The sequence below is a fragment of the Sturnus vulgaris genome, chromosome 3 (assembly GCF_052056855.1).
Source record: "Sturnus vulgaris isolate bStuVul1 chromosome 3, bStuVul1.hap1, whole genome shotgun sequence".
Classification (NCBI taxonomy): domain Eukaryota; kingdom Metazoa; phylum Chordata; class Aves; order Passeriformes; family Sturnidae; genus Sturnus; species Sturnus vulgaris.
The window spans coordinates 101,240,317-101,254,654 of record NC_142245.1 but is presented as its reverse complement, the minus strand read 5'-3'; the positions used below and the strand labels follow the sequence as shown (position 1 = coordinate 101,254,654).

The 14,338-nt window shown below is 36.9% G+C and overlaps 1 protein-coding gene across 2 annotated transcripts in view; it reads right to left on the bottom strand.

Annotated features, from left to right (window-relative positions):
• GREB1 (growth regulating estrogen receptor binding 1) overlaps positions 1–14,338 on the bottom strand; it is an 83,718-nt gene extending 69,380 nt beyond the window's left edge. For both annotated transcript variants that reach the window (XM_014894971.2, XM_088162419.1), the window contains exon 1: positions 14,149–14,338. The gene's annotated coding sequence lies outside the window, so the exon portion shown is untranslated. The remainder of the gene's footprint in view (positions 1–14,148) is intronic.

The window sequence follows — 14,338 nt, the reverse complement described above, 5'->3', positions numbered from 1 at the left end:
TGAAGATCTTAGTGCTGGATGCATTAATTGAGAATGCTCACAACAGTATAGCTTTCAATCTCACTTAAAAACTGTACCACTTTACTTTTGAGAGCCACCACAACCTATAATTTCTTTTCTTTCCAATCATGGATTATATATCATAATTCCTGAATACTTCAGTGATTACTTAATATCACACTCAGAGAATGACAGGGAAGTAAGGATATATTCTTCCTTCATTTTACTGACTTACATTCAGATTTACACTCTGAAGAGAAATTAACATAGCTTCTATGAGCATCTGAATCTCTAATCACAAATTAAATCCATGCCAGGTAATGTTATCTAAATACTTTTAAGAGTCTGAGTTCAAAAATTTCAATCAATGTCAGACTGTGGAAAAGCTCAGATCTGAATGCAGCTCATTAAATATTTACTATTTAGTTTAAATGTTGGAAGACATTTGGAGTTTAGAGAAATCAATCATTCTATTTCTGCAATTCTACTTGGAAAGCCTAACTATATGGCCACAGAAAAACAATCTTCAAAGTAATTTTTCAGATAAAAAATAGTTTTCCTTATTTGGTAGTGCTAGAAATTCCCTGTTATAGTTATAGTTGAATAACTATAAGCTGTAGATGAGGAAAAATAAAGCATAAAGTTTTCGTGTCTCCTGTTGTCTTTCTCTACTGCTCCTTAATTGAGCTGCAATGGGAGTAGATACCAAAATCAACATGTCCCAGCCATGTGCCCTTGCAGCCCAGAAAGACAAAAGTGCCCTGGGCTGCTTCCAAAGCAGGGTGGGCAGCAGGTGAGGGAGGGGATTCTGCCCCTCTGCTCTGCTCTGCTCAGACCCCACCTGCAGAGCTGCATCCAGCCCTGGGGTCCCAGCACAGGAAGGACATGGAGCTGCTGGAGTGAGTCCAGAGGAGGCCACAAAGATGCTCAGAGGGCTGGAGCACCTCTGCCATGGAGACAGGCCGAGAGAGCTCAGGTTGTTCAGCCCAGGAGAGGAGAAGGCTCTGGGGAAACCTTAGAACACCTTCCAATGCCTAAAGGGGCCTTACAAGAAAGCTGGAAGAGGGACTTGAACATAGGGATTTTTCTAACATTAAAAAAAAAAAAAATCGGAACAGGTATAGTATTTGCAAATAGAATAAATAGTATTAAAGACTAGGAATTCAGCTGCCTCTGTTCTTCTATTACATAAAAAACCCCAGGCAGTTATTTGGAGGATCTATAGACACCATTTTGCAAACTTTGGATCCTTTTTCTCATTCTGTTCATGAGAATTAATTCATCTTTGCTTTAAATTTTATTAAACCTAATTCAAAACAGCACAGCCATTTAAACAAGTTTAGTCTATCAATTCACCCCAAGCAAAAAATACAAAGGAATTAATTTTTCATCACTTTCTTATATATTAACATAATTGCACTTTTCAACTGAATACATTATAGTTACCTACTGTGAACATATTACAATGTAAAAATATTTTCATTATGCTACCACCATATAAAATTAAATGCAGTTCCAAGGCCTCAAAACTTCACGTTAAACAAAATACTGAGTGTATAATTGCAAAGGCAAGGTCCAACAAAATCTACTTTAGTTTAGCATTCTAAACCAACTGTGGTGCTGCAATAGCATAGTGACTATATATGCTGCTGACCTTTGGAAAAAGTAGTAAAAATTTTTAAAAGCCAGTATTCATTATAAAATTACATAATTAAGTATAATGTTTGCTCTTTTACTCTCAGTATTTAGCAAAAAGCCATTCTGGACCCAAGTCTGCCAGAATGATAGTAAATTCATCAACAAAATTAGGACTCAATTTGACAGATGTGTGATTTCTGACCTTATGCTGAAAGCAATGTTAAAACCTTTACCAGTAATTTTTGACACCTCATAATACAGAAAAGAAGCTGGAGGGGAAACACTGTCATTATGACATTTTTGCCTTGTTTGACATTTTGTCTTGTTCTTTTTTGAAATCACGATTGCATGCTCTGCAATGCATACACAAGAAGTATTAGGAAAGACAATCCAGAGCAATAGATCTACTAAAAAAAAGCAGTAAAAATTGCACATAGTATGATTTCAGTTGGTTGATAGTGTCTCACATTTTTCCAAAATGCTGGGCATTGCTCTCACATTTGAGTATTACCCATTGTGCATTGTTCCTGCAGCAGAAAACAGTCTCTCATGATCGAGAGAGACTTAAAGAACAGAGCTCATGGGGCTGGATGAAAGAATGGAACAGCACTCTACACAGACAGCAGGAACAATAGAAAATGGTTTGACTGAAACACCACAGCTGGACAGATTGCACCTACTGACATGGTAGGAACGAGCTTTTATGTAACAGCAAATCTCTTGCCTTTAACAGGCAGCTCTTACACACCTGCCAGCATCTATTTTCGCCTGTGATTATGCACCCAGTATATTTTACACACACATATATTTTGTCCAATAGCAGTAATCATTTCAATAAAAGACAGTCTTTTTTCTAGACATTTAATAAAGGCTCTTTCAGAAAAATATTGCAATTTATGGTATAATTTGAAAGCATGAAGATGATATATTCAGAAATGTTAGCACAAGATCAACAGAAAACAAATTTAAACTTCTAACGAAAACTTTGAAAGTTCCAATTACCTTTGATTCTGAGTAGCTCACCTGCCTGAAGAATAAAGAAAAACATCCTATTAATGGTACCCAAACACTACATCTGTGAGAGAATATGGGATTAACTATAAATGAAGTGTTCTTAAGATTTTATCCTATGCAGGGAAATGTGAAAAATTACTAAGGAATAATCATAACTATTGCTTATCTACAAGCTATCTTAGACTCAGGAACATCATGTCTGCCTAAAGAAAAGTATGAATCAAGCCCATAGGAGGGCCCAAGTCACTTTCAGATGAAATATTGCCCTTCCTCATTGTCTCCTGTTCCAAAAATTCTGCAGAAGAAAACGTAGGAATAACTAGTTCACAGAAAATAACCCTACATCTTCTAGAATTGTGTTATCTAAGTCACTCTTCCTAACACTCTGACTGATGACTTCTTTCAGTGCTTGACATTATGGACTTGGAAATTGTACATTATTATCTTGGCCTCATCATCTCCTGCATTCAATTACCAATCTATATACTACTTGGATAGCATCTTCCCATGAAGGTGATATCCTTTACCAAAGCAGAGCTTTACAGAACTTTATCTGATTGAATAGCTTTTTACTTTATAAGCAGTTACATAATAAGCAGTTTTGAAGCTTTGCTTACTTCAAATAAATTCTATGTATCCCTTTGGTTTGTTTTTTTTTTTTCACACAACAGTGTCCCAGTATGCTATTAAGAACTTTTTTCTGAAGCAATAGCTACATCCTAGTGATGGATAAAAATAAATCAGGTGGGTAGGAACTACCAGTGTACACATACCTATTAATACTTACACACACACACACAGAGTCTTACATGTTCTCAGGCTGAGGTTCAGCTATCAGTGCATAGTACAACACTTGCTTATACTGCAGTTTCCTTCATCAATTGACATTCATCACTCTACTTGCATGACCTCACAAGAATTTCGCATAAAAGGCAAAGGCAAAATATGTCCCTTATGCAGACATACAACTTTTAGTTATTGCTATTAGTCACTTCTCTGTATGTCATATTCAACAGCCCTTACTGACAGAGTCCAGAGAAATGAGTTTATCAGAAGGCACGTACAGGTGAAGCCCCTGCCATTAGCACTACTCAACAAGACAAGCACTCCCACTCAGGTGAGGCTGCAGCTTTTCAGGAACCCCATCCATTTACTAGCTGCAGACAAACAGGGAATACTACTCCTTTGCCATAAATAGATTTTCATTGCAAAACTGAGGGTTTTAAGAGCTCTGATTTTTAAAAAGAAATTCAAAATGACATGAAGCAATCGGTATTTTTTTTCTTATAACATTTTATTGCCTTTAGCACAAACGGCTCACAATAGCTGCTCCTTTGCTAGTACTAAAAGGGTGAATGGATTTGAAATGCATTATCTTGAAAATGGTGGCATAAGTCTTCTAGGCATCAAAGTCAATATTTCAAGCATGAATTGCATGAAATATCAGCTCTTTTTTGTTTTTAAAAATATCTCAGTACATATAACACATTAATAACCAGACAAAAACACCCCACAAACAAAACTTCTTTGCAAGTGTTAAAGAAAGGTAGGGGGTTTGTTTTGTTCCACTTTCTCAGACCAATTCTCCATAATATTTCCAAGAAGACAATAAAGAAATTCTTTGAAACTAAGGTCTCATTACATACACATTATGAAAAAAAACATTAAAATTGATTTTTGGATGTGCAGTGTCTAATTTATAGGCTTGACTAATTTGCATTTTTAGAAACTAACAGATTGTTTTACTGGTTAGTGCAAATGTTATTGATCTGCTTTCTTGCTGAATTAATAGCACTATGATAGGACACTCGCTTTCTCAGCTTTCCCAATGTTTTCCTGAAAAGAGGCCCATTACATGGCAGGGGGCAAAGGACAGGCCCTGATAACACTGTTTGTACATTTCTTTGATGTCCACAGGCATCATCCTCGACAACTGACCACCAGAGACAAAAGAGTACTCTCAGGCTGCTGGAAATCCCAGCCATTCTTCTCATCACCTTTTGATATCCCAAGGCTTCTATACCCTGACCTTTGCACTCTGACATCCTTATTTGAGGGCTGTCAGAAAAATCAAAAAATTGTTTCCAAATTTAGCCAATAAACTAAGGATTTATTTTGCTTTCCATAATTGCATGTAATGTCCTAATGTACCTGTGAGAACACCAGGAAGATTTTACAAAGCAAGTAGAAGGAAAAGTGTCAAAAAAGAAAAAAAAACTTTGGTTTTCTGGTTTTGAAACCACTCTCAAATATCTGCCTTCTAAAAGCCAACCCCTCTATCTAAAGTGCCTTGATGTTGTCATCACGATGCCTTGATTGTGCACATGTACCCACAGTATTTCTACCTAGTCAGTGTCATACAGATTTATACTTCTAACAGGCAGATGTTGTTTGCTGACATAACTTCACTCAATAAACCCAGACATTTTAAACATTGTGCATGCTGTATGTTAAGGACTGATATAAATTTCTATAACTTCATATTTTAGAAAGAAATGTGATTTTAACATTTTTTCAAACTGTTTTGCTCTCTACACAGCTGTGTGTTTGATAATTGGATCAGTTTTCCCTAATTTCCAGAATATTTAGAGAGTAATTTTCCACAAAATTACCAGAGATTATCATGGGTGCTTTTAGACAGTTTCATTTTTCACCTTTCTGAGGGACTTAAATTGAACAAAATGGTCAAACAGAAATAATACTCATCCAGCCAAAACATTGGAAGTCAGACAAGCACCTAGAGACTCACCCTTCTCTTTATTCTTATGGGAGGTCCTGCTGAAAACCCACTCCAAATATATAAGTAAAATCACATATACAAGTAAAAACCCTTAACAAGACCAACCTATTGATGATCCATACGTATGCACAAATCTGGAGTTTAGCCAAACTAGTATCTATATTCAGTCTCTTGCACTTTCACTTTTGTAACACACTGCTAAAATATTATGCCATGAAGTTCTTTAGCTTGAAACGAGAACAAAGTCTGGTCCAAAATATGATGGATTTAACAGGGGACAAGCTTCTAAACAGTCTTTAGTTTAATAAACTATGCCCAAATGATAAATAGTTTTGCATTGATTTTTTTCTAAACTGGCATCAATACAATTTTTTCCGACACTGACAATATTCCTCCTAATTTAAAAGTCAATGATGTGGCAGTGTTAATGCAATAGATATAGGATAACAGATAAATGTCAACATTTTGAAAATTAAGCTATTCATCATTTATAATGCAAACACAGGGATTTATAATGCTTGTTTTAAAGCCAGTTCTAAATCACCTACTATTATCTACTCAGCTCAGCCAATGTTTATTTATTTTAATGTCTGCCAGAAAAGAGTGAAACTAAAATCACAAGAGGAATGGCACGGGATTCAAACAGCCAAGAATCTTGACATTTTAAAAAACTCTCTTCTCCTCTATATTAGTTTACTACCATAAAAAAATAAGGCATAAACCAGCAAGAAAAAAAGTAGCAAAGAGGGAAAAAAGAGATGTTTTTAAAAAAGTTTTAGAATTCATAAAGTTCTCAGACAAAATGCTGATGATAGCCACATAAGGACTGCTGGAACTGATCTTTCTGATTTTGGTGTGCTTTGAATTAAACCAGATCCCAAGGATTTCTGTTCAGTGACAGATCTTGATAATTTATGTTCAATGTTCAATCTTGTTATTTTTAAAATAAATTGCATGTGCTTAAACAGAACAGGAGGTCTGATTCTGAATCAATCAGTACAGAACCCTCAGAGCAGCTCTGGCAAGAATGTAAAACAGAAAAATTTAAAACAGGGGGAAAAAACCTAATGAACCCCAAGTTTATAAATATTTTTATTTTACTGAATACTGACAATGGATAACAAAAATTACCTGTGAATAGGCAACATACATACAAACCTAAGGTCATACCTATATAGCAAGAGGAAAATACTGAAAAATTAGTGACATAATTAAATGCACACAAGGCCATCAACAAATCTCCCAGTTCTGGCAGTGCCCACTGAAAGATTACAATCTATCTCATAGAGGCTCATTACTGCTCTGATGTTGGAAATTCTTGTCCTGACAGTTTTACATAAATTGTTTTCCTTGGGAGCAATCTCTGACCCTCTTTAGTAAAAAAGTTAACACTGTTATAGTAATAGATCTTCACCAACCCTATTAATTTCAAGCAGAGTGCATTAGGAGCCAGACACAGGAGCAGCACAAGTGGCACAGTCACTGTGGCAGAAGTGCAGTAAGGAATTATTAGGGGCAGGAACCATCTCAGCCAGCACAGTTGCAGTCAGAAGAGGACGTGTGAATAAAGCCTTAGTAAAACACACTAGCTCTTCACATGCATGCATTTATACACAGCCCTGAGTGTTGGCAAATTCTGTGGCTGCAGTTACATTTAATTCTGATGTAGGTAGAAGACACAAGGAACAGATTATTCCTTTGTAGTCCTGCTGTTTGCCAGATTATTTTTCTCCATTGTGACATCATCTTCAGGAATTTCTAGACTCTCACCACATAACCTAAAAAATACAACTGTGAAAGAAATTTCTAATTGGATATATGAAAAATTGCACCTGAAAAAGAAAAGTTTATTTCATCCTGGACCCACAGAAGCACACAATGGGAAAAAAAAAACAACCAAACCTCAGGAAGCTTTCCCTGTAGATTAATATCTCATTTGCAAAGTTTAAAGAGATCATTCCAACTGAGTAAGATTTAGCTTGAATTCAAGATAGTCTTTTTTCTTTAGAAAGTGAACACAGTCCCAAAGAAACCAAATTACATGCAAAAGCAATGCCACCTAGCAGTGAAAATACAGTGAAACAGTATAGCTAATTCCAAATGAGATTAGCACCATCCATAAAGCTTTGTTTTCTTGCTGCCATCCTATACACTATTATTTCACACTCAGACTGACCTGTCAGCATGACCTTACACCTCTACTGCTACAAGCATCTGGCCCAGGAAGAGTCTTTATGTGCAGGGCTGGAGAATTGCCTGCATTCACACTGCAGGACCATGTTCACATCACCTGATGCTGGGCCAAAGTGTCTCAGCTGGGTCTCCATGGTCCTGACATATCTATTTGTGTGTGGTCCTTCCCCCAGTCAGTTTAACTTCATTATTTTGAAGGCTGTATTGAAGCTTTTATCAGAGCAGCATTTTTTGGCACAGAGCTAAAAGCATGTGATATATGAACGGGGATGTTGCATCACATTACATGCAGGGTAAGGGACCTATTTCAATAGTATTAGAAGATCATGTGGGATTAGTAGAGTAGTAATTAATTGCGTCATCCACTTTGCCAAGTGGGAGCAGTCTTTGAAATAAATTAGCTCCAGAACAATGCTTAAGTTTTGCCTCAGAGGGAAATCATTGAATTTTTGTTAGAGAACCCAAGAGAGAGAACTACTCACACAGTGAACATCGTCAGTGGGCTGAAACCTGGGCATGAACTCAAGCCAAGTCACCTGCCCCCCTTGCTGCACTCTTTTTCACACCAACTGATACTCCCAATTGGATCCCTCAGCTGCCTTTGCCTTTCCCTTGTGCGTAGGATATGCTGGCTGCAAAACAGAAATAAAACTCATTTAACAAATTTCTTTGGTTAATGGACCCACTCGTCCTTAATGGACTGGTATGAGTAAGACTCAGCAAACCCAATGACTGCTTAATAATCCCAAGGAAAAGACAGTATTTATCTTTTATTCTGTGACTAGTGCTAAGCATATCTTCCCAGAAAACAGCAACACTACCTGATTTTCTAGTTGTTCCTCCTATTATTTCTCTGAATAGGAGCTTTTTTCCCTTTCTGTATTAAACCTCCACATGCCACAGTAGAATTGGAAGATGTAGGATTGTCAGTGTACAGATTGCTTATAGACCAGCACATTAAATTAACATCTTGCCAAAAATTTCCACTTCCACCTTCCTGGCCCACTAAAAGAAAATAAGACTATGATTAGGTTTGCTGGAAGAGGACGTAAATGGCAGAAGAATTAAAGATATGTTGAGCATGAAGTTGGAAATGCAGTTTGCAAGATAGAAGTGGTTTAGTGCAAAGTAACCAAAGGTCTCCATTATTAAGGCCTCAAAGACAAAAACCTTTAGTCATGAGTAGCTATGACAGAGCAGCTGAAGAACCATGCATACACTTAGGCCAAGGTAATTTACATAAGTTGAAACACATGTTGTCTGTATAGGCTGTAAACTTGTTTATGCACAAATTATAAAAGAAGCAGTGTATAGATCAAGTTGAGGGCACATGAACATATTGGTACTAATGTTTATCAGTGGGCTAGTGTAGGCAAATAGGAGATATTTTAAAAATTGAAGTTGTTATAATTCTGTTTATTTCATTACTTTCTTAATTTTCTTGCTGCCTTAGACATGGAGAAAAAGGCAGGTTGTTTTTTCCAAGTTACAATACTGTGAAATTCACAGCTGATACTTCAAAGATGCTCAAGATAGTTACATAACTCCTACTTCATACAGAACAAAAGTCACTGTCATCTTGAAGACAAACTTATTCTCATGAAGATTCTTGTAAGATGATATCTTTTTTAAGATGACAAGATGAGGGCCCAAAGAGTTATAGTACATGGGCTGGCAGCCAATCACCCATAGGGCTAAATGTTAGGGCCAGTGTTATTTAATATTTTTATAAATTATCTGGACACAGGAGTAAGTTTGCTGAAAAACACAAGAGGAGCTGTGGAGTCAGTCAAGGATCAAGAAGCCTTATATAGAGAGACACCTTCAGAGATGAGATAGCAGCACAATCACCAACCAAAGGAAATTTAACAAGAGCAAGTGATAGATTCTCCATCTAGGATGGCGCAGTCCTGGTTAAACATACAAACTGGGCTGGAGAGCAGCCCCACAGAAAAAGATCTGAGGGTCTGGATTAATGGAAATGTGAATCTGAGTGTGCTCTGGCAGCCTAAAAGGCCAACCATGTCCTACGAGGCACAGCATCACGAGCCAAAGCAAGCCTGTCGAGGGCAGTGACTGTCCCACTGTGCACTGCATTAGTACAGCCCCATCTCCAATGCTGTGTGCAATTTTGGGTGCCTCAGCTTAGGAGGCACATCAAATTATTAGAGTCTGTCTGGAGGAGGGTGACAAGACGGTGCCAAAGGCAATACTTTTGAGGAGTGGCTGAGGTCACTTGGTTTGCTCAGCCTGGAGAAGAGAAGACTGAGGAGGATCTCATGGCAGCACCCAGCTCCTCAGGGTGGAGAGCAGAGCAGAGGTGCCAATCTCCTCTCTGCTGAGCAGTGAGAGGTCAAGAGGGAACGGAAAAAGCTGAACCAGGGGAAGACGGCTTCGTGTTGGACATTAGGAAAAAGTTTCTCACTGAGAGGATGGTTGGACACTGGCACAAGGTCACAGCACCTGACAGAGTTCAAGGAGTGTCTGGATGATGCACTTAGTCATATGGCTTAGTTTTAGGTTGTCCTGTGAGGAGCAGGGATTTGGACCTGATGATCTGTCTGTATGGGTGCCTTCCAAATTGATACATCCCATGTTTCTATGTTTTTACTATATATCTTCCTTCCTGTCATGTTAATAAACTTTCTGCAAGCAATTTTTCATTTTTATCTACTGCATAATTATATAAATATGTCATCAACATAATTATAGATTGCTTTTAGTACATGAAGTACGGCTGTGCTGCATAACTAGAAAAAAGGTATTTCATTCATATAGCATTTGATCAGTATTTATATTTTACAGCATTTTTCCTACAGTATACAATGTCTAAAGGGTAATTTTCTTTTACTGTTTCTTCAGAGATACACCAATGGCAATGTTACTTCTTAGACTTCCTTTATTCCTCACATAAACATGAAAGACAGCACATGGATAATGGCAAATGAAGGCAAACCAAAAATAAACCAATGATCTTTGGAATCCTTAAGTGTAATTATAAAATACAGTTACAAATATCTATAAAATAAGCATTATTGATATATTTGAATTTCCTTAGTAAATTATAGTATTTCCTGCCACAGTCTGCATAAAAGAAGTTTTAAAGATTTAGTCAGATTTCCCGACTGAATCATTAAACATAGTCTGCATAGGAAAAAAGTGAAGAAATATTCAGCTGTAGTTCAGGAAGCAATCCTTTCCCTGTGCACGTGTGGTATACATGAATGCAGGCATGCTTTTGTGAAAGTAGGCATGTTTTCATGTAGATTTTGGTTGGTTGTGGTTCCACTATCCTTTTGTGACCCTCATGTAGCTTTTATTCACATGAAATAAATCCCTGATTGTGCTTGATCTCAGCTGAGAGTAAGGAAATGCATTATTTTGTATGAAAGTGAAAGAAAGGAGTGAGAAATCACTTATCATTCACTTTGTAGGCTTTGTATTCATTAGAAAAACCACAATCAATAAGAACCAAAGGCAATTTTCCCCTAAAGATAACTCTGGCCAGCATCACTAGAGGGTCTGAGAGTGTCACAGGCTTTGATTTATTAGTATCACCTTTGAAAGTTAACAGATTCCTAATCCAAATTTTGCTTTATTTAACTCTGCTGTAAAATGTCCTCCTTTTATTTTATTATACAAAACTATACTGTTTTTCTCACGGTTACTTTTACAGTGTACAAGTTCCATAAGATTCAAATGCAAAAAAATGGCAAATGTCTGATTTTGCCACTTTTCACACTTTATACAGCAGGGTTTTGGGGAGAGGTGTTGTTTTATTAAAAGAGAAACTATGAAAACCAGTAATTTCTTATACAGAGTACATTCTTTTACTTTAACAAGGAAAAACAGAATTCAAACCATTGTTTTTAACTTGCTATTGCACATTAAAAACCTCTTTCCTTAACTTCGTGTGTATTATGCATAGTTTTATTGAATAACACGAAATCTCATCTGAGAGATTCGGAGCTATTGTATCCAAAGACAGACTACCCTAACAAGATATTTAAATACAGACACAAATAGACAATAGACCTGAGGCATAAGTGAGAAGGAAAACACTATTTTCCCAATACCAAGGAATACAGACACTTTTAACAGAAAATAAAAACATTGTTCCTAAGAGATATTCACAACACAAAGATGATCACAGCCTGAGTGAAATTCCATCCCTAAATCATTCCTTTCTGGGCTTGTGCTTATTACATCTTCTGTCAGGAGCTAATCTCACGTGACAGGCTGATCCAAAGCCATTTGAAGTCTATGGAATGTCTCTTCCTGACTTCGGGGAGCTTTGCATCCAGCCCTTATAAACTCCAAGAACAATACAATTCATGGGAAGTTGTTTTAAGACAACAATAGCTAAGTATTGTCTAAGTACAAAAGAATGTTAGCTTCAAATGAAATTTACCTGCAAAGGTAGATTTGTGTTAGGCTTCTTTTATTGCTGTTTCTTTATGCATCTAACACTGCTGAAACTTTGCAAAGTGAGAACATGCCATTTCTTTAACAGAAGCCACAGAAAATCAAAATTGTAGTCAAAACCAAAAAGAAAAAGAAAAGTAAAAATAAAAATACCATTTTGTACATAGTATATTTAGGTTTTCTAAGGAAACAAAAGATCACTTTTAAGGCCTCAATTAATTCAGTATTTTCTTAAACAGCTGTACATTAAGGACAAAACAGAACAAGAGTTTTCAAAAATGTATCTGTTGTTCCTGAAGTCAGCAAATTAAAAGATAGAATAGAAAAAAACAAAACAAAACACCAAACTAGTTGTATAAGCAAGGGAGTGGGCTGACAGGAAAGCAAGTATTTTGTTTTGTTTTTTCTTTTATAAAAAAAACCCTGATTGTGTACTAACTTAAGCAAATTTCAAAGCTAGAGGTGACAACTACCACACCAGACATGGTGAGCAATGTTAGACTGTTATTTATATTCTGAAAATAATAATATAACTGAAATAAGCCCCGAAATAGCAATTATGATCATTGTAAAAACTAGTGGAAGAGAAGTCCCTTTGCTGTGATATGGCTTTTCTCTCATTTATAAGAAAAATGAGGCAATGTAGACCAGTATAGACCCTGATGTTGACCTGATTTGCACTTGTACCAGTAAATTTACACTCAAAAGAAAGCAAATCAAACCTAGCCCTACCACCTCCAAGTTCCCAAAACACCAGAGACGTGGTTCCAATTTCCTCCCTCTCACATCAAATCAACTCACTCCAGCTATTTTAGTTACCTAATGTTGAGATGAAAACACAGAAACATCCAATTAAGCACAAACATTCCAGCACGTCCAGATTTGGAGAATTAATCTATGTTTCGTAACAAAAAACAAAAACAGAAACAAAAAAAAATAAAATAACCCCAAAAACCAAATAAAACAAAACAAAATACCAAACAAAAAAACCCCACAAACCACCAAACAAACAAAAAACGAACAAAAAAACAAACAAAAAACCAAACCAAACCAAACCAAAAAACAACCAAACCATTAGGTCCTCAAGACTCTCACTTGTAAGACATAAAAACCACTATAAATTTTCTCTGTAGTTCTACATGTAGTTCCACATGTTTAACAACAAACACTGACATTATTACTTTTATTAATTAATAATTTCAGAAGGGTTTATGAAATATTAGATCAAAATCGATGTAGCCCATACCTCAAAAAGTAAAGTAAATGCGACAAAGCACAACGAAAAAGCAAACATCAATTTTTGCAATGTAGAGATGCTATAGTTTCTGTCTCCTTCATTTAAGTTCCCAGTATCCACAACTAAAAATAAACATTTCACTTTATAAATACACTTAACCAAATTGCTGATTTTTTTTTCTTTCGTCTGAGGAGATGAAAACAGAAAACCAGAAATTTCATTTCAGGCCAGTATAAAATTGTGGGTTTTTTTCCTAAATTAAATGAAACAGTATTTCTCAGGTCAAACACCATATCTTGCTTTGATATCACAAATATTTTCATGAAATAATTGTCAAACAGCCCATTTTCTTTGACTTTAAAAAACATATTATTTTGTAATGTTGTATTTTTTCTTGTCGTTGCTCTTAACTGCATTTTTGATCTGAAACATTGTCCTAAAGCGAAAAATTAAAATTTCAAGTAAAAAAAAAAAAAAAAAAAAGTCGAAACAATATGCAAACTTTAACTTTGGTTTTGTCGGTTTGATTTTTTTTTTTTTCTTCTGACATGCACAAAGTAATGAAATGTTTTGTTCATTCCAAGACTGTGTTTCGGGTAGGCAGAGTATTTCTGTCCTTTGTTAAGTCCCATTTATCCCCATATACGCTGCTGCCCCGTTCCCTGCCATCCCGCCCCGGCAGCCGCAGCTCAGCGCTGCTGGCTCTGTCCCGATGCCCCGCGCTGCGCTCCTGTTGCTGCTGGCACTAACACTTCCCTAACCTCCAGGAGCCCTGGGCTCCACTTACCCCCCTGCGGTCTCGGAGCATTCCCAGGTGCTGATAATCTTTCCCCTCTATCGCTGCCGCTGCTTCCCCTTACTTTGGCAGAAGCTCCAGCTTTGCAACTTGCACGGCTCTTACCTCTGAGACCCTCTTTGTTGCTCTGTCTGCGACCACGCTGGAAGCAGGAGCGATGGATATTAGGGAAGCATGAGCCTCCCCGCGCTGTTTAGCAGCGTGGTCTGCAAAGAAAGATAGAGATGCTGCTCTCTACTCCTCCTCCTCCCCCCTCGCTGTCCCAGCTTCCTCCTCCCTCCTCCTGGCTCCCTCC